Source organism: Crotalus tigris, unplaced genomic scaffold, assembly GCF_016545835.1.
Source record: "Crotalus tigris isolate CLP2741 ecotype Arizona unplaced genomic scaffold, ASM1654583v1 scf7180000017883.2314494, whole genome shotgun sequence".
NCBI lineage: Eukaryota > Metazoa > Chordata > Lepidosauria > Squamata > Viperidae > Crotalus > Crotalus tigris.
Genome location: NW_024096700.1, coordinates 1,333,552 through 1,359,941, shown reverse-complemented (window position 1 = coordinate 1,359,941; position 26,390 = coordinate 1,333,552).

Below are 26,390 nucleotides of genomic sequence, written 5' to 3'. Positions count from 1 at the left end.
AGGCAAGTGGAAAGAGCACCACCAAGCGAGCCCGACTAAGCAGGGAGCCACAGAGAGAGGAAGGGGGCCAAGGACCGAGAACGGTATCCCCAGATCTGGCAGGCACAAGGGGGAGGTCTATATTTGAGCCCCTTTCTTCACATAGTGCCTCGGCCCCAGGGGCTTGGTCTCCCCCCAGAGGAATTACCGAGTCAGATTCAAGCATAGCTGTGACCTCAGGGAGGGGTATGACTGGTCAGGACACCTCAGGGCCCCAGGCCACATTTACACCCACTGCAGCAGGGCTTCGCCTCCCTGAGAACCAGGCCCTGAACCCAAACTTGCTCCAGTCCATGATAGCCCAGGCTGTGGCTCAATTTATGGCCTCCAACACTCCACAGCCACCCCCCCCAGACCACACATCACTCACAATCTCCGGACTGGATGGATGACCCCACATCGGACCTGGAATCTACAGGAGCTGAACAACCTGACCTGATCTTGTCTGAGGACGAGGGCATCGCCCCATCCGAGCCCACCCCTCCTGTTGGTCTCTTTGACCATTCCTTCTTTAATTCCCTCTTACTCAAAGCCTGTACTACTGCTAACCTCACTCAACAACAGGAGACCCCACCAACATCCCAAGGTCCCCATGCCATTTACACTGAACCCTCTGTCTCACAGAATCATATTCCCTGCCCTCCCCTTTTTCTAAAGATGGTCCAGAAACAATGGGAGAACCTAGGATCCCCCTTGAGCCCTGGGGCAGCAGAAAGACAATTGTTCAATGTCGCTCCTTCCCTGGCCTCCCTTTTGGAGATACCCGAAATTGATGAACCCTTGAACTCATTGTTTCCCAAGTCCAATATTCCTGGGGACATAAATGAGGCACTAAGAGCAGAGGACAAGAAGATCGAGTCGGCCCTACGCAGAGCCCACCAAGCGTCAGCCTGGGCAACGAGGGCGGCAACCTCCAGGGCCTTCTTTGCCAGGGCTTCGGTCCTGTGGTTACGGGAGCTCCAGGACATGATCCCTCCGGACCAGCTCAGAGTCCACCAGAATCTGGGTAAGTTGGTGGCCACGTCCCAGTATCTGGCCGATGCCTCCTTACACACGGCCAGATACACTGCCCGGACCATTGCGGCAGACATTTCAGCACGAAGGCTCCTCTGGCTCAGAAACTGGCGAGCAGACACCAAGGCCAAGTGGCGTCTAGCCTCCAAGCCTTACACAGGTGGACAACTCTTTAGTAAGGCTCTAGAGCCATACCTAACCGAAGGTAAGGATAAACGCAAGATCTTGGTCAATACATCAAGGAGGGGAGATAGGTGCTGGGGGAACTTGTCGCAGAGTAACTATAGAAGGCAGCCCTTTCGGCCAGCGCCATCCTGGGATTGGGCCCAGGCTTCTCGCCCCTCCTTTCAGAGGCAGGAACGACAACAAGATCGTTCAGCATACAGAGGCAGACCACAGTTCCAGACTAAACGGTCCTTTCGGGGCACAGGGAGCCGCTCCTTCAAGCGAGGCAAGTGAGTCTGCAGCCTCACCTCCCATAGGAGGCCGGCTGGCCCTCTATTCCAACATTTGGGCGGCCACTACTACGGATGCATGGGTGTTAGACACCGTCTCCCAAGGCCTACGATTAGAGTTTTATTCCCATCCACCCGACAGGTTCCGCTCTTCCCCTATTTCAACGAACAGGGCCAGAGCTGAACTTATGTCAGAAGCAATAGCTCATTTATTGCAAATACAAGCAATTGAACCAGTTCCAAAAGAACAAGAAGGGCGAGGGTTTTACTCAGACCTCTTCGTCATTTCCAAGGCTTCAGGGGGCTGGAGGGCGATCTTGAACTTAAAAGGTCTAAACCTCTACCTGAGGTATAAGAAATTTAAGATGCAATCACTTCAATCAATCCTGGCTAGCGTCAGGCAAGGTGACTTTCTTACCTCCATAGACCTGACTGAGGCATATTTGCACATTCCCATTTTTCCTGGACACCGCAAATTCCTCAGATTTAGTTATGCCCGACGCCATTACCAGTACAGAGCCCTTCCATTTGGCCTCTCATCTGCACCGAGAGTATTTACAAAGGTACTGGCAGTGATCGCAGCCCACCTTAGACTAATTCCCATCAGGATTCAATGTTATTTAGATGACATTCTAATTCAGTCATCATCATGGCAGAGGGCCCGAGCAGATCTCGCCCTAGCCATCAAAGTTCTGCAGAAGCACGGTTTTCCGTTAATTTCCAGAAAAGTCAGACTGTACCATCAACTCGGCTCCTCCATTTGGGGGCAGTTATAGACACAGACAACTGCACGGTATACCTATCTCAGGACCGACGGAACTCTATCCAGACTCTTGTACGTCGGATCCGAAGGGACAGAGTAGTCACATTGGCATCCCTTTCACAGCTACTAGGGAAGATGGTGTCCTGCGTGCAAATTGTGCCATGGGCACGTCTCCATGCCAGGGAATTACAGTGGCTTCTCCTTCCATTTCAGAGACTTCATACCAGCACATCCCACCAGAAGGTCCGAGTTCCACAGGCGGTGTTGAACTCCCTTCGTTGGTGGGACTCTCCAGCACTGTCACGGGGAGCAGAATTCAAAGAACCAGACAGGATCACCATCACCACAGACGCAAGCCTATTTGGGTGGGGGGCACACCTCCACACACGCTGGGCCCAAGGGCAATGGTCCAGGCAGGATCTAAAGAACAATATAAACTGGCTGGAGCTAAGAGCCATACACATGGCCCTAAAGAGATTCAGCAGCTTAGTACAGGGCCAGCACGTCCTGGTCTTAACCGACAACATCACAGCCAAGGCCCATATCAACAGACAGGGGGGAACGAGGTCCAAGCCTCTCATGCAAGAGGCCAGATTGCTGGGGTCTTGGGCGGAACTGAATCTTGCCTCCATCAGGGCGGAGCACATATCCGGAGTGGCCAACCAGCAGGCGGACTCACTGAGCAGAGCCACCGTGGACCATTCCGAATGGCAGCTGAATCCGGAGATCTTCAGAGAGATCGTGGACAGGTTTGGTTCCCCAACCCTAGATCTGTTTGCCTCCCCAGCCAACTCACAGCTTCCCAGATTCCTTTCCAGGTTCCCGTCCCCATCAGCGGAAGGAACAGATGCACTCCGCAGTCCCTGGCCCAGGGAACTGCTCTATGCCTTTCCTCCACTACCTCTCCTACCGGCCACGATCAGGAAGATCCTTCGCGAACAAGCAGAGGTTCTCCTGGTCGCCCCACATTGGCCGAGACGACCTTGGTTCGCCGACCTGATGGAGCTCTCCGCATCGGCTCCATGGAGGATTCCAGCCAATCGGATCTCCCTCATTCAGGGGGAGTTACATCATCCAGACCCTCAATGGCTCCAGTTAACCGTCTGGCACTTGAGAGGCAGGCCTTAGGCCTAGACTCATATTCGTCAAGGGTCATAGCCATGATCCAGCAATCCAGGCGACCCTCGACGAATAGAATATACGATGCCACGTGGAAGAGCTTCTGTAATTGGTGTTTAGCGCACAATATTGAACCCTTACAGGCTGCAGTGCCAGTTATCCTGGAGTTCCTGATGGATGGTCTGGACAAAGGTCTTTCCACAAGTACCATCCGTAGGCAGGTAGCAGCACTTGCCACGGTTATTTCCTATGGCAAGGAGCCCTTAACACAACACCCTATGATACGCTCCTTCCTAAAGGGAGCTAACAATGCCAGACCACCAACGGTACATAGATATCCCTCCTGGGACCTTCATCAGGTTCTACAGGATCTCGTCTCACCACCCTTTGAGCCTATTGACACTTGTCTGCTCAAACATTTATCAATGAAGGTGGCATTTCTGGTTGCTATAACTTCAGCCAGAAGGATCTCTGAGCTGGCTGCCCTGTCAGTAAGAAAGGACCTGTGTATTTTCCATAAGGACAGGGTTACTCTCAGGTTAGATCCCTCCTTTGTGCCCAAGGTTAACTCCTTATATCATAGGTCCCAGGACATAGTTTTGCCGGACTTCTGTCCGAACCCATCTAATAACACAGAGGCTCAGTGGAACAGATTGGATGTTCGCAGGGCCTTATATTGTTATATACAGAGAACCTCATCTTTCCGCAAGACTGAGGCTCTGTTTGTGTCATTTCACCCATCGTCGTTAGGACAAAAGGTTTCCTCGCCCACTATAGGCAGGTGGATTAGAGCTTGTATTTCTCTGGCATACCAGACTCAGTCACTTCAAGCTCCCAGCCATATCACGGCCCATTCCACCAGGGGCGCAGCCACTACAGCAGCCTGGTCTACCCAGGCATCCATAGAGGAAGTTTGTAGGGCAGCAACATGGGCATCGCCCTCCTCCTTTGTCCGTCACTACAAGATGGATGTATACGCATCCTCTACGGCTTCATTCGGCCGCAAGGTACTAGAACACGCATTAACATTGGATGGGACCCAGGCCCAATCTAATTTCCCACCCTAGGGACACAGGGCTTTGGTATGTCCCATCCGTGGGTTCTCCATCCAATCATGCTGGAGAATCCACGGATGGGTTGTCTTAATCTATCTGCTCCAATTGGACTAAGTCTGAAATTGGTAACGCCCCCTCTGTGCCAAGTGCACCCCAGTTTTAGACTAAGGCGATACCCAGACTTTAGTCCGACGCGTCTGAACAAATGGGAACCAGGCCAACTGACCTAATGGGAGGGAGTGGATTCTCCATCATCATGCTGAGAAAAGGCGTTCAGGTAAGACAACGCCCCTTTTTCACTACTTCTTGAATTCCAGGTTTCCACCAGTGGGGAGCAATGGACTAGAGAGGTGAAGAGACCTATCTGGCATTTGGAAATGTGGACTTATATGTAATTTTTGTCCACTGTTAACTTATGGGAATCATTTCTAGTGGTCTGCTAGCTGTAGAATCTGATCTGGAACATTCTGAGAGCAGGGCTGGTTAGGAGGATCTGCTGGCTTAAAAAATGTTACATTCTGAAACAACATGTACTATATGCTTTTAAACATTAGAGATGAAGCATCCTAGAACTAATGAATAAACCAATGTAGGATCACACTTTTAATCTATTTGACGCCTACTTTAACACTTGATTATGGATTGCATTCTTAGGCAACTTAGCAAGTTACTTGTCATTTTTTAAAAAAATAATGAAATGACCCATTTACGATGCATTCAAATCTGTCTGATTGCTTTTCCTTAAATTTCACATTCATCTTCTTGCCAAATCTAATTCCACATGTAAAGCATTTGGCTTTACATCACTAAACAAATCATTCAGAAAAGAAACAAATCTATGGAATATGCATTACATTTATCTTGTGTTTACTTGAATCAGAATAATAGAATTATTGTATTATTGCAGAAAATTCTGAATCTTTTGTTACAGCACTACTATCATAGCTTTAAAAAAAAGGATTAAAAAGCAACACATCTTATTAATTGATAGAGGAGGCAGGTTATACTCTTCTGATTACTTTTATTTTACAAGTGTTTCGAATATCCCTATCTATCTTTGCAAATTGGAAGTAAAAAGCTAGCTAAACATGCATAGTATTATGGCTTGCTATCTCAGGAGTAAATCCTGCTAAAGGTAAGGATGTTTCAAGAACTCTGCAAACAGATTTTACACACACACACACACACACACACACACATATACACACATATATATACATACATATATATATTTCACATAGGTTGAAGTGTAAATCATTACAGGAATTAATATGATTAAATTCTTAGTAATCATACATATAATTGTGGTGCTTATCTCAGGCTCATATCATTGCTATTTATAGCTGTCAGCTGCAGAAGTAAATGTGTTTTAGTAGGAATGGTGTGTTTTAATGATAACTAAATTCTTTCCAAAATTAATATAAACTAGAAATTAAATTACAATGAGAAAGGATCTATGACATATTCTTATCTTTTTTGAAAGGCTGAGTGTGATGCACCCTCTAATTTGGGTAATTAAAACTTACATATTGTTTTAAAAATAATTTTAATAGTTAGAAAGCTTTAAATATCAAAATGAACAAGTAAAATAAAACATAGCATCCATGAGAGTGAAAATTCATTCTCCGAGATTGTGGGTTGGTTTCTGTTTCATTACCAGACTAGTTAATATCTTCAAAGTTTAGGGGATGTCAGTGTCAGTGTTCTGCTGTTTATAAGGGCTTCAGGTGTGGGTGTGTTAAGTGAGGGTCTGTGATGGATCTTGAGATGGGTTAGGTGTGAGTCATCAGTGAGTCTTATAATGGGTCTTGTGACGGGGAGGTTGCATCAGATCCAGGTCATTGAGAGGTGAACTGCTGGTGGGGGGAGGGGGCTTGTGTGGGTTGGCTGTGGGTTGGTGCTGTCTCTGGTTGGCTGTGTGGTTCATTTGGATTCTGAGGGATTCATAGGCTGATTGTAGATCAATGTATCTATTGATGCAATTTCTTGTGGAGTGCCAGGTTTCGATGAACTCATGAGCAAGGTGGGTGGTAGCAAGGCTGATGATTTTTGTGTTGCTCCAATTGAACTGCTGCTGTTTGATGTCGGTGTGGATCAAGATTAAGGATTTGGGATTGTGGCGTTTGACTGCCAGCTAGTGTTTGTGGAGCCTGGTTTTCAATTGATGTGATGTTTGTCCCATGTAGAATTGGCTGCAATGGTTACAGTTGATTTTGTAGATTACATTGTTTATTTCATCCTTCTGTATCTCATCTTTGGTTCTGGATAATTCCTGGTGGAGTGTGGCTGTGGGTTTGTGGGCTATTGCTATTCCTAGGGGTTGGAGAATTCTGGCTGTCATTTCTGACACCCCTTTTGTGTATGGTAGGGTTAGTTTTGAGTGGTGGTTGTCTATGTGGTGTGTTTTGGTTTGCATGCTGTGTGTCGAAATAAGAAGTTTTTTGGATAGCCGTTATGGAGAAAGACGTCAAGCAGCTGTTCCTGATTGATGTCTTTCTCATAGCCTCTATCTCTGCTCTTAATAATAAGAACAATTCTGAACTTGAAATTGAGCATCACTTAGATTTGTTTCATATCTTTTTTTAAATTAATCAAACTTTGTAGAATCAGAAGGTGTTCTGTCTGTCAAATAGCATATTTTTAAATTTAAATTAGTATTATTATATAAAAATTTGGAAATAAAACATTGGCATCCTTGAACACTGCTGCACATGGGAAACAAAACATAAATCTTGCAAAGGTGTTGGAAATGCAATTTTACGACCTGGGAACAATACAGTATGCATTTCTACGGTCTCGGGAATCACAGGGCTTTTAGGATCACATGTTCAAGTCTAGAAAGAAAAGCTCACTTCTGGACATGGGTGTCATTACTTTAGTGCAGTAGCAATAAGATTCACAATTATTGCTTTTCGAGCATGACAACACTTGAATGGGCTCATGACTCAGAGACAGTAATTACTCAGCCTTGTTTTTCCATGAATTGCACATATTTACACATGTGTATATATATATCCTGGAAAGAACTAATAGTCTCCTAGCTCCAGAACTGATAAACATGATTTCCTTCCTATTGAATGCATTGTAGAAAGGCAAATGTAGGAAGAACCATGTTTTCTTTGCACTGTTCCTAGCAGTTGCAAAGCACCAGAGCATATGAAAAAAATAGTTGTTCCATACTGTTTCTTCTTTGTTTCTCAACAGAATATGCTGGGTTTCAGACATAACATTGTTTTCTAATATGCAGAAGCTGCTTCACATTTCCTGGTACTTGAAGTCTCATTTTGATTTATGCTCTGCAATTATTTACAAGTATAAATCATTTTCTCTGGCTCAAGAATGCATCTTTTATGGATTTGTTTGGTGGAGAAAGTCACAGGTTCATTACTCAATAAACCCACTTAGAAGACAGAACTTACTTACTTAGTCTGCTACAGAGATGCTAATCAGTTGACATAAGTGTGCGATTGAAATGACATAGCTTTTCAGGTCATCATGAACAGCTACTGTATTTCAGTAATTGTAAATCAATAGTTCTATTTGAACATGATCCAGATATCTGAGAACTTGGTGGGAAGCCTGGAACATATTTCCTTATCTGGTATGTGATTACATGTACTGGATTTCAACTGCAGTGCAGTAGATATTCTTGTTAGTTTGCCTTCATGGTTAACTGAACAAAACAGATGTTTGATTAGATCAACCTATTGCAATCCTAACTCAGGCTGCAATCTTTTTTTTTTTTTTTTTTTTTATTGAAAATTTTTACATTTTACAAAAACAAATCCCCTTCCCATACCCCCCCCTACCTCACCCCCCCCCTTCCCAACCTCCCAAACCCTCCCCTGGACTTCCCAGAGCTGAGTACAGGCTTAATTAAAAAAAAAAAAAAAACTTAAAACACTTTTAAAACCTAAACAAATTTAAATACAATCATCATTCTATATAAGCTCCCTCCAAAAACACAAATTTAAACATTACTTTCTTTGAATATCTATATCTATAATATAAAATCTAATTTCTCCCTCTTTCTTTATCCTAAAACGAAAAAATAAACATACAAATCTTTGTTATACCATTAAAGCTAAATACTCTTAAAGAACTTAAAGTAAGTACATATTTCCTTCAATCTTCATAATCTTCTCTCCTATCCAAAAAGAAAAAAAAAAAAAAAAAAAAAAAACAAAAACTTAAAAAACCTATAAGTCCTAAACAAATCTAAGCACATTTAATTAAACAAATTATTTTGTCTTAAAAATATTAATAATAATATTTAAAAACTAAAAACACTTTTAAATCCTAAACAAATCTAAATACAATCATCACTCTATATAAACTCCCTCCAAAACCACAAATTTTTAAAATTTAAAATATTAGAATCCACTCACTAAAATAAGCAAATTATAATCCCTTCAAAACACAAATTTAAACAATATTATCATTAAAGGTTCAAAACTTAAAACAACAAAGTTAATAAACACATTAAACATTTCAATCTTCACCAATAACTAATTCCATCCGTAAAAAACTACATCCTTATCAATCTCAATTATATTAGTATTATTAATTATTCACATTCCAGTTTTTTCCATTCTCCATTCTTCCATTCTTCCATTTCCCTTCTCCATTCTTGTATCAAACTCGTAAGAAATGCTGCAAGTTCTGCCTTAGGAGACTGCTCCAAAATTCCTGAATCTCCCATCGACTCCGAAGCCAATAAGGGTTCCTTAAATTCCTCCTTGTATTGATCTTTACAATTGTAAGTTGTACAAGTTATCCTCTGCCCGTTCCTCTCTTGTTGATGCCCCTCAGACTGAGATTTCCCAGTTTCCATTTCAGGCAACAATTCCACCCTTAAAGATTGCTCCAAAGACTTTGTAGGTCTAACATCTCCCAGAGATTCAGAAACCACTAAATATGAAACTTCCTTAACCTTCTTCTGTTGCTGCTTTTCTTTGGGATTATATACTGCACAAGTTGTCTTCTGCTCCTCAACCTGGACTTGTTGAGGCCTCTCACACAAAGATTCTCCAGTTTTCATAAATATAGGCTCTTCAAACTGTGATTCTACATTCTTTTCTTCCAAAGCTTTAAACTTAATTGATGGCGATGCACATACCCCCAGGACCGAAGTATAAAAATCTTTTGCTTGAGAAACAGTATTAAGTCTATAACATGTCCCCAGGTAATTCACCACCATTCCAATCGGAACATCCCATCTGAATGAAATTTTTCTCTTTTTAAGTTCATTTGCTAAAAAAGCAAACTCCTTTCTTCTTCTTAAAATTTTAGATGGGATCTCTTTAAAAATTATAACATCTTGTGAAGCAATTTGAAATCTCTTCTTATAATAGGCTTGCACAATTTCATTGCGTAAAGATCTTTTACCAAAGTAAATTACCACATCTCTTGGCAGATTCTTCTGTGCTGCCACCACAGAGTTAACCCTAAATAATTTTTCAATTTCATTAAGTATTCCCTCTTTTTCTTTATTCAAAATCAATGCAAAGTCCTTTGCAACCATCTCCTTCAGATCTCCTTGCAAAGACTCTCCCAGGCCTCTAATTCTTAAGGCATATTCCATTTGTCCATATTGAAGCATAAGAATCTCATTTTCCATTTCTTTTTCCATACTTTCAATTTTCCCCTCCATTATGTCCACTTTTTCAGCTACCTCTTCCACATGGGAGTTCACCTTTTCAAGAACAGAAGCAACACCTTCTAAAGCCAAAACAAAATCTTGTCTCAAGATCTTATTGTTTTCCTCTAAAATCTTTTTCATTTCTGCCCTAATTTGAATTATAACATCTCCCATCATGTCTTGCAAGTCCTTCATAGTTATTAGCTGACCCCCAGAAGAGGGTGAAACTGTTGATTTAGAAGCTGTAGAAATCCCTGGACGCTTTGGAGCCATCTTAAAGAAAAACCTTTAGTCCTTCTTAAGCAATTATAAAAATTCCTTCAAAAATATAACTCCCTCCAAAGAAGGTCATTATAATAAAAAGAAAAAAGGGAAAAAAAGGAAGAGAAAAAGAATTAAAAAAAAGTTTTACTCCTTCTTAAAAATTACAAAAAATTAAACAGAAAAAAAGTCCTTCAAAAAAGGGTCATTACAATAAAAAAAAAAAGGGAGTTCAAAGGAAAAAAAAAGGGAGAAGGGAAAAAAAAAATAATTAAATAAAAAAAGTCCGTTCCAAAAAAAATACTTAGAGATACCAAAAACAACCATTCCAATCATAAGGAAATAAAAAGAGAAAGGGAAAGGAAAGAAAGAAAAACACCAAAAAGCCTGCCGGTCAGCATTCTAACTTCCAGAAAAAAAAACACCGAGGAGTTTGCCGATCGCCATTTTACTTTCCCTTTCAACAAAGAAAAAAAATAAAAAGAGAGAATAAAAATAGAAACAAATCTTAAAACTTAAAATCCAAATAAGTCAAAGAAAGCAAAAACTAAATCCTCTACTCAGCTCTGTCCATTTAAAAAAAAAAACTCACCAGTTCTCTTTAAGCACGGAGGTGTTTGCGGCGGCTCGTTTTGTCCCTGAGGACAAAAACAGCTGGGAAGCGGAGACAAGTCTGAACTCCGTGGGAGCACTCCTTTCACCCCCCCAAAAAAAAAAACTTGGGGGGTGCGAAAGAGGCTCTACCACTATTCAGACACTCTCTACCCCCCCCCTTTGCCCGGGAGGGGGATTTTGAACCGCTGAACAGCTGATATCTGCTGTTCATAGCGGTTCTTACACTTACCCAGGAGGACGGCTACAAAGTAGCCGCCATCACGCACGCAAAATCCACCGGAAGTCACTCAGGCTGCAATCTTAACATAATGTGTGTTATGTATGTGTACACTTTGAGAGCAAGAAACTAAATATTATTTTTTAATGTGTGCCATTGTGCCCACAGTAAAAAAAAAAATGACAATAAATGTTATCTATCTTAACAAGAGAGTGAGTCCACAGAAATAGATTTGGACCATTCAAATTCATATAAATTGGGATAAACCCATAAGAATGTTCAGGGGGTTCTATTAATGGAAAATTGAAAATAACCAGAGTCTCATTTGGCTGTTTTGCATGATATGATTAACTGTGTCATAGGTAGAGTTATTCTATCTTGGAAACACCTAAACTCAGTCAGTTGTGGGGCTAATAAGGGGGCAGTTTTGGCTCCAAATTGACACAGTTTGAAATGAACAAACTTGGGTTCAAATGTCTTCTTTCAGTGAGCCCTGTCTAATCAGTAGAGCATTGTAAGTTAGCCAAAAGTGGATAAATTTTCCAGCTCCTCCCCCCCCCCAAGATGTTGTGGAAAAGCAGGTGGTGCTAGAGATGATCCTAGAGAAGAAAAGTTGGGTTTTCTGTTACAGAATTCATCAACAGACTCTGGGCTCCCGACCAAGCCAAATGCTGCTATCTAGCTACTTGTTGCCTACTGTATTTTTCTGAGCAGTTTTAATCAGAAATAAATCCAAATTGTGGGCGGGAGGTAGGGGAATAACATCCAACAAATTATTAAAAATGTTATCTTTTAACATAGATACCAGAGGAGGCATTTCATATCTCTTGACTGCTTTTCCATGATCTGTCAGATCACTAAACTGAATTGTATGTCCTGGTATCTGTCCTTCAAGACAGGACTTTACTTTCCAAGCAACTTGGGAGGATCCCTTCTCAGATGTTTACCCTACCGCCATTCTGTTTGTGGGCTGAGATGCCTTTTATCTGATTGTTGCCCTCACTGTGGCTCTTCCTCCTTCACACAAGGAAGACCATCACACATGGACACCAGGGATGCACCTGAAATTATTTATTTCTGAGATTTAACTGCTGTGAAATTCCAAAATGACTCTGTGTGGCTTAAGTTAAATAAAACAGTGAAGAATATCAACAAAAATCTGATGTGTGTGGATACATTTACTCTGTCACCTACTCTATAAAGATCCAGAAATATCCCACCATATAGCCTGGGAGAACAACTTGAGGCTTCCAGAACATCATCAAAGTGGGGATGCCATAATGGGTGTAAGTCTTCCAGAAAGCTAATGTCATGAAAGATCCCAATAGTAGCATTATTTGAGCAAAGGAACCCAAACTCTGCCCAATCTTACACTTATATGTAAGTTTCCTCTCATCCCCTTTTTCACTGCTTTTGCCTTATGAACCGCTCTGATGTTTGGCGTGATTGTCTTCTTTTCCAATCTGAAAAGAGGCTGATGATATTTTGCAATCTTTCCAATTCTCCCCTGTGCAAAAGCTTATGGACCATCAGGCATTTTATTTCCAAACGGTGATCTAGTTGGTTTTATAGTTAACCACAAAGTAGGGTGATCTGGCTGAGTTTTTTTACTAGCTACTTTAAGTGTATTGTGTAGACAATATCAGACTGTTTCTGATTTATATCTGTGTTTTAGCTAAACAGGTCCTCCATTTTTAATCAGATTTTTCCTCATCAACAATATTTTATTATTTTATATTTTATGTTATTTTATTATTTTATTTTATTTTATTATTTTATTTTATTTTATTATTTTATTTTATTTTATTATTTTATTTTATTTTATTATTTTATTATTATTTTATTTTATATTTTATTATTTTTGCTGTCCAATCTTTCAACAGAAATATCCAGAAGAGCTAACAAAAGTTGAAAAAAACAGCAGTTATAACATATCTGGCACCTGTCCAGCCTAGACGAGCTCAAATCACCAGCACCAGATGGATTACACCTCAAGGTTCTCAAGGAACTGGCAGATATGATCTCAGAACCACTGAACTATATTTTTCAAAGATCCTGGAGCACTGGGGAACTACCAGAGGACTGGAAAAGAGCTGATGTAGTTCCCATCTTCAAAAAAGGGAAAAAAATGGATCCAGGAAATTACAGACCTATCAGCCTGACCTCAATACCTGGGAAGCCCAGTGCTCTTCAACATCTTCAACAACGATTTGGACAAGGGGATAGATGGGGAACTCATCAAATTTGCAGACGACACCAAGCTGGCAGGAATAGCCAACACTCCAGAAGACAAGCTTAAGATACAGGAGGATCTGGACAGACTTGAACACTGGGCGCTATCTAACAAAATGAAATTCAATGGTGAAAAAGTAAGGTTCTATATTTAGGCAAGAAAAACCAAATGTACAGGTATAGTATAGGGAGTACCTTGCTCAAGAGTAGTAATTGTGAGAGGGATCTCGGAGTCCTAGTGGACAATCATTTAAATATGAGCCAGCAGTGTGCTGCAGCTGCCAAAAAAGCCAACACAGTGCTAGGCTGCATTAACAGAAGGATAGAATCAAGATCACACAAAGTATTAAGGTCTAGAGCCGGGCTAGCGGTGGCGTTCGGTGGTGTTTGGGCCTGTCGGCGAGTTCGGAGAGGAGGCCGGGCTCGGGCGGGGCAAGCGGCGGGGCTGCCAGGTGGCTTCCCAGGCGGAGGAAGACTTTTCGGCCTTCGCCGGGAAGAAGGGCGGGGCGCGCCTTGTCTGGGGTTCTCCCAGCTGCCGCTGCCCCGCCTTACCCTGCCCAGCCCAGCCCAGCCCAGCTCAGCCCAGCGTTTTTTACCCTCATGGCTTCCTTCCCATTGAAGCTTGACCTGGTTAGCCAGTTTTCTAACTGGGTTTGTGCAGGGCTTTTGTCTGCCGCCTCGGCTGCTTCGCTGTGCCTGGAGGCCGCCACTGCCTCATGCCTGCTGCCCGGCATATCCCGCGTTCCGTGTGGCGGCGACCCACAGCCCGACTTTCTGCCGCTGGAGAGTGCCGGTCTGCTCCACCAGCAGCCACAGCCTCCCCCGTGGCTGCAGGCTTCGCCGCAGCAGCCCGCCTGGGCAATTTGGCCCGGCGTTCAGCCAATCCTCGCTGCCCCGTGTGTGGCTTCCTTTTCCTTCTCCGCTATCATCGCTGCCGCCGCCTCGTTGTTTTCTTCAGGCTCCACGGCGGGGCCTTCTCCAGTGACCTGGGCTCCCCGTGTGACTTTGCCCGTTGCCTTGGCGGCAATTGCCGCCGTTGCGGTGACGGCCAGCACAACTTGGAGAAGTTGACCCAGCTCTTCGAGGAGCATAAGGCCAAGTATGGTCTGCCCCAAGACAAGTACCTAATGATCACCTAGCCGGCCACATTGGACCAGCCTGGGACACAGAGGGGCAATACTAATTTTTAGAGAATGTTTGTTGTGGGTGTGAGTATGCATGTAGATGAATGATGGCCCTGTTATGTGATTTTTAAAAAGAGACTAGACAGTCACTTGTCTGAGATGATATAGGTTCTCCTGCTTGAGCAAGGGGCTGGACTAAGGTCCCTTCCAGATCTATTCTATTCTATCTATGTCCTATGCCAAACATCAATTTGGATAATAACCAGCACCTTCCAATATAAGATACTATATTCAGTGATGAATTGTGATTTTTTTTTTGCATGAATCTCTACATCAGCATGCCCTGCCTTCCAGTAAACTGTGCATCTAAACACCAGACAAACAATACCCTAATAAAAAAACTACCAGGAAAAAACTACACCTCCATCAAAACTGGCAGGAGTTATTCTATATAGAAAGCAAACCCCACCCTTAAACACACTGATGATTTTTCAAGCAGCCAAACTCACAGAACACCAAGGACTCCATAGTCATTACCTTGAATTGCACAAGGAAGCCTGCTGCAATGTTATTATATTATATGCTATTACATTGTCATGATCCATGATTATAAAGCAAAAATTATTTACTTACTAAATATTTCAGTGTCAATGATGTATATGTTTACATTCGAACTAGACTGTGATGTTTCTCTCTGTCATATATGTGTGTGTATCTGGGTGTATGCATAATGGTATTTTTTTGAAAGTTGAATGCTGCTGGTTGAAAGTTGAAAGTTGAATGCTGCTGGTGCTCTGGTGAACAACGTGACCCACTCTTCCTTGTGGCAGCTGCTCAGATACTGGAATACTGCTATCATATTTCCCCTATTTCTTCTTTTCTTTAGAGTCCCGCAACTGTTCTTTGTATGTTTTAGCCTCCAAGCCTTTGAACACCTTAGTTGCTCTTCTCTGAATTTTTTCCAAACTCTCAACATCTTTTTTTTGTGATATGGTGACCAAAATTGGCTGCGGTATTCCAAGGTCTGGTCTTACTAGGGTTTTATAAAGTGCTATTAATACCTTGTGTGATCTTGATTCTATGCCTCTGTTTATACAACTCAGGATTGTATTAGGTTTTTTGGCTGCTGCTGAACACTGCTGGTTCATGGTTAAGTGATCATCCATAGGACTCCAAGGTCCTCTCACAGTTACTGTTTTTGAGCCAGGTTTTGCCCAATCTGTACTTGTACCTTTGATTTTTCCTGCATAAATGTAAAACTTTGCTTTTCTTCACATTGAAACTCCTTTTTTTGGATAGGGCCCATTGTTCAAATTTGTCTACATCTTTTTGGATCCTGAGTTTGTCTTCTGGAATGTTGGCTACTCCTGTCAGTTTGGTGTCATCTGTAAATTTGATGAGTTCTCCTTCAATTCCCTCATCAAAGTCATTGATGAAGATATCGAAGAGTACTGCACCTAAGATGGAACCTTGTGGTATCCCACTGCTTACTTCTCTCCATGTGGATGTAGTGCGATTGAGGACTACTTGTTGAGTATGGTTTGTCAGCCAGCACAGATCAAACCAGTGGTGATGTCTATTCCACCTTTTTCTAGCTTACCAAAAAGTAGGTTGTGGTCTACTTTATCAAATGTTTTACTGAAATCTAGGTATACTACATCCACAGCATTTTGCTGGTCTACTAGTTCAGTTACTTTATCAAAGAATGGAATAAGATTGGTTTGGCATGATCTGTTTTTAACAAAGCCATGCTGGTTACTGATTATGACTTTGTTTGCTTCTAGTTGTTCACAGATCTCTTTTTTGATTATCTTTTCTAGGATCTTCCCAGGTATTGATATTAAACTGTTTGGTCTGTAGTTTCCTGGATCTGTTTTTTTTCCCCTATCTTGAAGATGGGAACCACATCAGCCCTTTTCCAATCCTCAGGTACTTCCCTGGTACTCTAGGATTTATGAAAGATGTGGTGCAATGGTTCTGATATAACATCTGCCAGCTCTTTCAGAACTCTGGGATGTATCTGTCAGATCCCAGTGATTTATATTAGTCAAGGCTGGATAGGTGTTCTCTTACCATTTTCTTGCTTATTTCAATTTTTGTTTCTAGTATGTCTTTTGCAGTGGGTTTTTTGGTATGTTGTGCTATAGTTTCTTTTTGTGTGAAGACTGATGAAAAGTATGAGTTAAGCAGCTCAATTGTTTCTGCTTAGCTGGCAAAATGTGTGCATTCCAGATCCTCACCATTAAACAGTGCTAACTTGTAGGACCGAAGAAGTGTGCCTTCTCGGTTGCATCCCCCACCATCTGAATAGCATCCCCCCATCACCACTAAGTATGGCACCCTCTCTCCTAGGATTCCAGAAAGCCCTGAAAATCTGGCTTTGGTCCCAGGCCTAGGGTTGATGCTTATTATTTATTTAAGTCCCTTGTTTTGTTTTGTGATTTTGTTGTTATTGGATTATTTTAATATGGGCTGCCCACCTGACTGAATGTTTTTAGCTGTTGTTTTATGTTTGTATTGTTTTGAATGTTATCCAGTTCATTGGCGTCAAAGAGCTAATTAATTTAAATAAATAAATAATAAAAATAACAACACAGAATAACAGTAAAATAAAGAAATGTTAGATCCGTGATAGTGCAGTGGTTAGAATGCAGTATTGCAGGCCAACTCTGCTGACTGCCAGCAGTTTAATCCTGACTGTCTCGAGGTTGATTCAGCTTTCCATCCTTCCAAGGTCAGTAAAATGAGGACCCAGATTGTTGGGGGCAATACGCTGGCTCTGTAAACCATTCAAAGACAGCTGTAAAGCACTATGAAATGGTATATAAGTCTAAGTGCTATTGCTATTATATAATAGAGAAAGTCAGAGTGAATTTGCATCAATTTTAGGTAGTTTTGTAGTATGCATTTTAATGAGATAAAATAAATAAAAACATGTTATTGAGGATGCTGATGAGGTTGGCCCAGATGCTGCACTCTCACAATCTTTTTTTCAAAATCAGCCATGTGGTCCTGTGGATTACTTTTTATGAAAGCCTGATGAAAGACCTTAAGCTGTCTCATGCACCAGATGAGAGGATGCCCCTTTCACTCCAAGAAAGTAAACTGGATTTACAAATTAATCTCACTGACATCAGCAATGGATGACACAGTTTAGGACAGGGGTTCCCAATCCCCAGTCCATAGACCAGTACCAGGCCGCGGCATGCCAGCAACCGGTCCCCCAAACAAGCAAAGCCCCATCTGAGTGATGCAGCAGCACACAAAATCACATACCCTCTGGTCTGCGAAAAAAAAAATCTCTCTCCATGGAACCGGTCCCTGGTGCCCAAAAGGTTGGGGACCTCTAGTTTAGGATATGCAGAATAGCATGTGTGTTGCTACCACAATTGCTGACTATAAAAGAGGGGAATGTTTATAGGGACCTGGAGAGATGACTAGGGAGCAGGTAATATTCCTGCTTCATCTGCTTTCTGAGATAACCAACTCGTTTTTGCTAAACAGCCCTGCCTTGATGTCCTGACAGATCTATTCTCATGTCCCTGGGGTTGCACTGCTTGCAGCCTTCAACCAAGTGGGTCTACTTTCAAAAACAAGATATTTATTTTGGGGGAAAGGTTCATTTGTCCCTTCACTGGCAGCCTCCTATGTCAAGAAGTATGGGAAAAGAAGATCTCTGAGAGAAAAGAAGTTTTAGAAAAGAAGAAGGAAGCAGCTGTCCTGGTCCCATTCTTCGGTTGCATTAGCCCTGCTTACTATTGGTTAAAAATATTGTTTGTTACTGAAGATTAAAAATGTATTTATGCGCAGTTTGAAATTGTGTGGGTGTAGTTTTTCTTAAAGTTTGCTTTCAAATGTTTGGTTTTGCTTTGATCATTCTCTGCTTTTTTTACTTTCAGTGTTTTGTTAAACATACCATCCATTTAAAAAAAAAGCAGAATGAAATTCAGTTTCCAAAAAAATCAGAGGAAAAAAATAAGCAGTTTAAAATAATTTAGAGCTGCTTTTAAATAAATTATAATCAAGTTAAAATACTTTGTACACTAGAAAAATCAATTGGGGAAAAAAAGAGGATACCTTCTTGGGGATTTTACCAGGTTTAAGATGGTTTTTCCTTTATAAGCAGGAATGGGAAAAAAAAAAGTTTATATGGCTCCAAAATCTTTGCAAATTACATTATCTTTTTTACATAGTAAAACCCTTAGGGAGTTAATTCTGTCCCCCAGTTTCTTTCAGTATTATCAGAAATGAGAGGAAATAGTGAGCTACATTATCATTTTGCCAATCTGTTTATGGTAAGTGTATGCAGATACAACTGAATTCACATCTGATGACAATATTTTGTTTTCATTGTTGCTAGGTGGATTGAAGATTGACTATAAATTCTCTCTCACTGACTAGAGAATGGGATAATTTATGTGAAAAAACCAACCACCACCATCCACTCTTACCATCCTATAGTGAGTTAGCTTGATCCAAGTTCTGAAGTTGTTGATGTGTTATATTATGCTTCTCCATTTCATCCTCATGTACACAGTGCTTGGGACAAGGATGTTCATATGCCTGGTGTTAAAAACAGAAATAAGGCCTCATGTGAAAAACAAATAATTTGCTTCAAATTGTTATTAAACAAAGAAACTATGCCATTTGCTTACTAGACCCCTTAAATAAACAAACTTTTAACATCCCTTTCAGGGCAGCTGCCTCTGTGGGGTTGGGGTCTTAACTGTAGTAAATAGCAGCAAATAAATAACAATATTTTACCATTATGACATGATTCCTCTTTCTCCCCCCTCTCTGTCTCAAAGCTGCCCATAAAGTTGCTTGTATGTACACTGAGAGCTTATGCACTGGAGAAAAAATCTCGTGTGTCCAATCACACTTGGCCAATAAAGAATTCTATTCTGTTCTATTATTTTATTAATCATGAACAGAAGTATCATGTGGGTCAGGCAAGTGATCTTTACATATTACTATCAAGACTAGAAATGTTAGTGTTGAAAGCAACACCATTGGCATGACCACATATTTCATTTATTGTTCATTAATGAAACACATATCAAACAAATATAGCTGTGCAAATCCTTTTAAAATTCTATTGTAATCTTGTATAAAGAACAAATAGTATTACCTGAAGTGAATGATTGGAGAAATTCATTGCAACTTGTTTACATATAGAAAAGCTAGCTTTTTTTCTCATTCAAAAATTCACAATTAAAACAACATCTTAATTACAAGATAATGACAAAGTTTTCAAGTTCACTACCCGCTCATATTAAGCAAATCCTTTGAGAGGAGAAGGAAAAATGCATGTCAGAGATACAAGGTTTGTTATTATAGTCAATGAAAGAAGACAAAAGACATTTTTGTTCTTTTACTATTCAATTTTGATTAACAACCATCCTGATGAAAAGAACTAATCTATGCTTTCCCCCTCCTGTTAAATTGAACAAATTTACAAATTGAAGAAAGAGAGTATTTTATTAGGAAGGACCAATCAGCTGTGTAATGCATAGTCTAACTGTAATTGATTAATTTATTTTAATGCAGAAAGTTTGCACTGAAACACTCTTGTATTTCATTCCATCTAGCCTGACTGATTCCATGGGTGAGATGAACACTTATTTTGAATGGCTTTACTTATCTTGCTGTGGCAGAAAGCATCAAGAATAATATAACATTCATCTTGATATTCTTTCTGCTTTTAGCTGTCTCTAGCTTTAGGGACAAAGCTCATTTACAGGTTTTTTGACACTTTTTAAAAGGATTTATTTCCCACTCCCTCTAGTGAACTTAGTGGTTAGCCTGTCATCTACTCATGAATCAGACCTCCTGAAGAGACCTCCTGTGAAGAAAGCTGTCCCTACTCAAACTTCCTTGAAAATACTTATATATTTTATGAGGGTTCAATATTTATAGTTTCAATGGAGTCATTGAGTTACATGCTTCCTATTTTCTGCCCTGCATTTAAATTACATTTTTGCAGGCAGATTTCTACAGAAAGACTCCACATTTACATTTAAAAGCATGAAAATATATTGGTCTGGCCTACTTTCTCCTCTATTTGCAATCCTGAGATCATTGTCCTTCCATGCAGCACAGATGGATTTTTTTTTGATGGGCCATTGTATATTGCCTTAATATTAATTCAAGGTAAACTGGAGGGTTCTTCTGAGTTGTTTGTTATAATCCCTAGAACATCTCAATTTTGACAACTTGCTCAAAACAACTTGCCAGGGATTCAACCAAATAAATATTTTATTTATTTGGGAAAGATGGAATTTAGAGTTGCAAAGGGAGTCAGTGATGTACTATTTATCTACATATTCACAATTCTAAGCATTTCTCCTTAAACTTTAGAAGTATTTGAAACTAAAATATGTTTGAATGCCTATTGGTAGGGAGAATAGCAATCAGCCTGGATCCAGAGAGCCCCACATAAACAATGGATCATGCATACGGGTCCATTATAGAACATGCAGTACATAATTTCAGAGAAATTTGCTAAGTGACCTTTGAGCAAGCACCTTCTTTAAGCCTAATGAAATCCACAAGATTGTGGTGAGAATCAAATTGAGTGAGGAGATCACTTTCTAATTCAACTTGAGCTCCTTGCAGAAAAGGCAGAATACAAATGTAATAAAACATGATCAATCTACATGTTTTAACATGATTCTGTTTTGTACACTTTTGCCTTTAAGAGATAAGGGTTGAAATTCAATACTAAGACCTTAAGTTAAACATAGATATAATTACTTAGCAAATGTTGAATTCAACTGTATGAATTTGTGTGTGCACCCAGTTTGTTACTAGGTTTTAGGGCCATTACAGTATTTTGTAAATGCATTCATTAATTGTTGAATATATATTTTGTTCCCAAATACAAGTGAATATAATTTCAGTTTTGCTGTTTCTGAAATGTGCTTTTATTGATCTAAAAGTCTGTGTTAGCTTAATGTGGCTGTTGCTACTAATTTTCAAATCACACAAGTGTCATCTTCTTGACTGGCGGAAAGACATGATTGAAAGGTTTCAGACTTTATATTCCACAATAGATCATAAAAATTAAAATAAGTTACACCCAAAATTTCCCATAAAGTCCCAGGGTATGAGCATTATCTTCCAAAACTTAGAGAAACAGGAGACTCTTATTATAGCTCATGATGTCTTTCAACTGCCTAAATAAATTTCTTTGGCATCAGAGGCAGAAAATACTTCTGTTTGGATTCAGGTTCTTTTATATCATCAAGACAACCTGTTCATTATTTTCCCTCAGGCCTGACAGAACTTCATGCCAACAAACTGTCAAAGCTACTTAGTCTTGAGAGTGGATTTGCATTTGATTTTCATGTGACATTAAGTAAAATGTTGGAATGAAACTTTATGGAAACTTCTGTTTGTCAGATTTATACATATGGAGGTAAAAGACTAATTGTGACTGCTTAGTAATAATTAATTGATGTGATATAGCTTTCCTTGTATTCTGTAATTGAATGTATTTTTTTAAAAAAATGATTATTGATTTTTAAAATTTATTTGCAAATTGCTTTTTAATGTGTTTTATTAGATTTTTGTTTTTACTGTTGTCAGCTGCCCAGAGTAACTTAGATGATCTGGGTGACCATAGAATCAAATTAATTTTATTATGTTTATATTATAATAAATATATAATTTAATTATATTAATTTTATTAATATATTCTATAGCAAAATGAGTCAAAGAAGCATTTTGGAAAACATTGCAAAATAGCTGAAGTAGAGTATCTTTTGATGTTTTCTGTCCCTGTGCTGTTTTAATATTTTAAGAAAAATGAAAGTTTTCTACCAGGATCACAAAAACAGATACCTCATATATTAAGGTGTCTACCACATGTCTGTCACTCTAGATTTTTTAAAGATAAAATGAAAGACAGCCAGAGTGTAATTGATTCTATGGTTCATATGACATGAGTCCTACCTGTGCCTAAAGTTATGCACAGAAGATTCCAAAACAGATTTATAGATATAGATAGATAGATAGATAGATAGATAGATAGATAGATAGATAGATAGATAGATAACCTTTATTGTCATTTTTTTACTGTGGGCACAACGGCACACATAAAAAATGAAATTTAGTTGTCCGCTCTCAAAGTGAAACACATATATGACACACACCTGAACATACTATGAACAACATGTACAGACCCATATCCCTATATATACGTAGCAAATAAATATTAAATACTGTCCGTCTTGAATATATAATGGAAGGAGGAAGCTTGAGAGTTCACAAGGTTAATGCTATAATGGAATGAAACTATGGCTGAATCTGGATGTTCTGCTACGGATACCACGAAACCTCTTCCCAGAAGGTAACAAGGAAAACAGGTCGTGAAGAGAATGTGTAGTGTCCCAGATAATCTTGCGGACCCTGTTAAAACAATGCTTCTGTGCTATGTCCTGGATGGGAGGGAGGGAACTGCCAATGATCTTTTCGGCCATCCTCACCACTCTCTGCACCGCCTTCCTGTCTGAAGCAGTGATGCCTCCAAACCAGATATCTGTTACACTTACAATATGTTATTCAAGTACTGCAAGAACTGTATTTATCGGCAGAAATGTTGAGGGTTTTTTTTTTTCTCTCAAAGTAATTTGCATGGTCTAATTATCTGGGAACTAGGGAGATTAAAATAAACTGTAGGAAATGAAGTAAGAAAGATTCAAAACCTCAGATAGTTTTGAAGATTAGTTGTTGCTTGAGAAAGGCTGTTTGCCTGGAAATTAATTTTAATTAGTAGTGGTTAGTTATTATTCTTCTCCCAATCCTGTTCTTTTATTTTCCATTTTTATGTTGATGTATGGCTTCTGGCACTTATATATACAAATATAAACAAACATACAAAGTATGTGAACAGCATAGTATTAATTTATAGAGATGGGAGAATCTGCAAGATTGCATTTCAGCGGGAATGATCAACCTTAATTTGTTAAGATAAGAAAACTGAGCATTTCATAGGATAATTGTCTCTTTCTATATATAGTTCTAATACAACGCATGGCCCAGTGGGTCATACTTTCAGAGATATTTCCTTACCTAAAAATAGAATGAATATGGGTGTACAAAAAAAAAAAAAAAATCAGTGGGAGCAGGACTGACTACCAACTTCCAATCAGTTTCTGGATTGAAATTCCTTGTGGGAAATTGGCAATCAGTGTTGGAAATCCTTCCTTCCTTCCTTCCTTCCTTCCTTCCTTCCTTCCTTCCTTCCTTCCTTCCCCCTTCCCTTCTTTTCCCTTTCAAGAAGTCAAATAAGTGGTGCTTTCTTCCTCTCATCTCCTCTCATCTCCTCTGCCTCTCTCTCCCCCTCTCCTATGTTACTAATCCCCAGTTTCTTTTTAAATTGAATCCACTGCCAAACCTAGACTTATTATAGCTCCGTTAGAACTAATGAATTACAATTTATATTTTACCTCATCCAAAAGTCTCAACAGATTTATAATGATATGAGACCTATGATTCATTGTTTAAAGATATACTATCCAAATGTACTGTGGAAAAATAAAACTCAGATCTTAAAAACTGTAGCATTTTAGAAATCTGCAAATTTATTTTCCATTATGGTTTACGCAGACATACTCCTTATTTTATCTGCATTATCCCTCCGTTTTTCCTGATTTTCCTCCCTTTAATTCATAGCATAAGATTATCCACTGGATATTTTCAATCAAAAAGGATTAATTAACCAACTCTGCCATTTCACTCATAGGCAAAAATGCACCTTCAGTCATAGTGCATCAAGAAAAAAAGTCCAGGACCATCTGTCTTCTCATTTTCAAGGAATTCTATATTTACTTAATATTCTATTATAGAATCAAGTTGATATATAACAATAAGCAACAGGCTCTAAATATAACCAGTGCTACACTAATATTCAACATTATTATGGATTTTATCCATTCGCTCATCACATGTCTTTCAGCAGATGCTGTGTAAAAAAATAACGGCTAAATATCTTTAAAACTAAAAAATAAGGGAACATCTTACGGTATGACCTCTATCCTGACCTTGAAGAAGTTCAAACTATGCCAAAAGTATCCCAAAGCAGTTCCATATTTATTCAATGTTTAAGAAGAAAACTCTGGAATTGGTAAAATGCTTAATAATGTACGTATGTGCCTGACATTTTGAACCTTGTTCACTTGTTTGTTTGTAAAATAATGCTCTTTTCCATAGCTTTTCAGACTGGGGAACAAAAGACAAAATGTGTTTCATTCTGTCAAGAAGCATATTCTATGCTCATGAACTTGCATCATTGCATCATGTGCAAGTAAGTAAGATGCGGAATTTGTGTTGTGACATCACATTGCAAATTTGATCATTTTGACAAAATCTTGGCTTGCTACAGAAGTCCTGATATTTTGCAAAGTTAATAAAAAACTTTAAGTTTGAAGGGTTAAACCCATATAATTGCTGAGAGGTCCTTGGTATTCTCTGAACTTGGTTGTTTTATTGCATATGTTTCATTACCCAAAAAAGATAACATCATCAATGCTAGTAAGGAGTGAGGTTTGCTCTCAGTTTATATTCTAGTGCAAGCATGTCAAACTCATGACATCACATGATATTGCATAACGTATCATGACTTTTTCCCCATTGCTGGCAATGGGGTGAGCGCAGTTTTTGCGTGATGCATCTGGCCTGTGGGCCAGCAGTTTGACATGCCTATTCTAGTGGTTTGCCCTGTCAGTGTTGGTGGGAGTAGTCTTAGAGGTTTACTTTTGGCTTGTTTGGCAGTTTCTTGATTGGGTATTGTTAATCTTGGAATTAATCTATGCTCATCTGGATGCTGATTGCCAATGAGGCACTTTTGTTCCCTTTTTGGCTAGTTGACTGTCTCTTTTGCATAGTATATAGATATTTTTTTCTTCTGACCCTGTAATTCAGGGGTGTCAAACTCAATTTCATTGAGGTACGCATCAGCATTGCAATTGCCCTCAGGGGGCTGGTGGGTGTGGCCAGGGTGGGTGCAGTCTACAGGGTGGGCGTGGATGGAGTGGGTGTGGCCTACTGGGTGGGCATGGCCATTCTACATCATTCATGTCAAGGGTGCCTGTGGGGCCTGGGCAAGAGTGGGACAGATCTGAGGGTCTCTGGCAGAAGGGGGTGGGACCGAATGGTGCATTTCTTCATTCCTCACAAAGAGTGACACCTCCCCTGCATGCACCCAGGGGGTGGGGCCGACATGGCAGGGGCTGGTTCCTTGCTCTTTCTAGACAGCCTTGTGGAGCTAAGACTGAATGTGTTTCAGCAAAGATGGCCACCACAAAATTGTACATTGGCTCCTGGCTGGCCTAGGCCAGGGCCAAGGCAGTGGGAGCCATTCCCTCACTGTTTCCAGGATGGCTTCGCACGCCACATGAAACAACTTTGCGGGCCAAATCCGGCCCCCACCCTTGTGTTTGACATGTCTGCTGTAATAGATGTGCCTATTGATGGCTGATTTGCCAGAGTGCCAGGATTCTAAAAGTTCCCTAGCATTTTTTGACCTGACTTGGTCTAGGACGGTCAGTTTCCCAAATGAAACTATGATTAAGTGTGTCCATATGTTGTGAAATTAAAGAGTTTTTCATCATGTCTTTTGACTGCTAGTTGGTGTTCATGGATGCATTCTGCCAGTTGTTCTCCTATTTGTCCTAGGTAGTGGCTGTTGTAGCCATTACACTGTATTTTGTAGATCAGGGGTCCCCAACTCCTGATCCATGGACTGGCACTGGTCCATGGCATGCCAGAAACTGGGCCAAGCAAACAAGCAAAGCCCCATTCAAGAGATGCAGGCAGTACACGAAACCACACCCCTTCCGGTCCACAAAAAA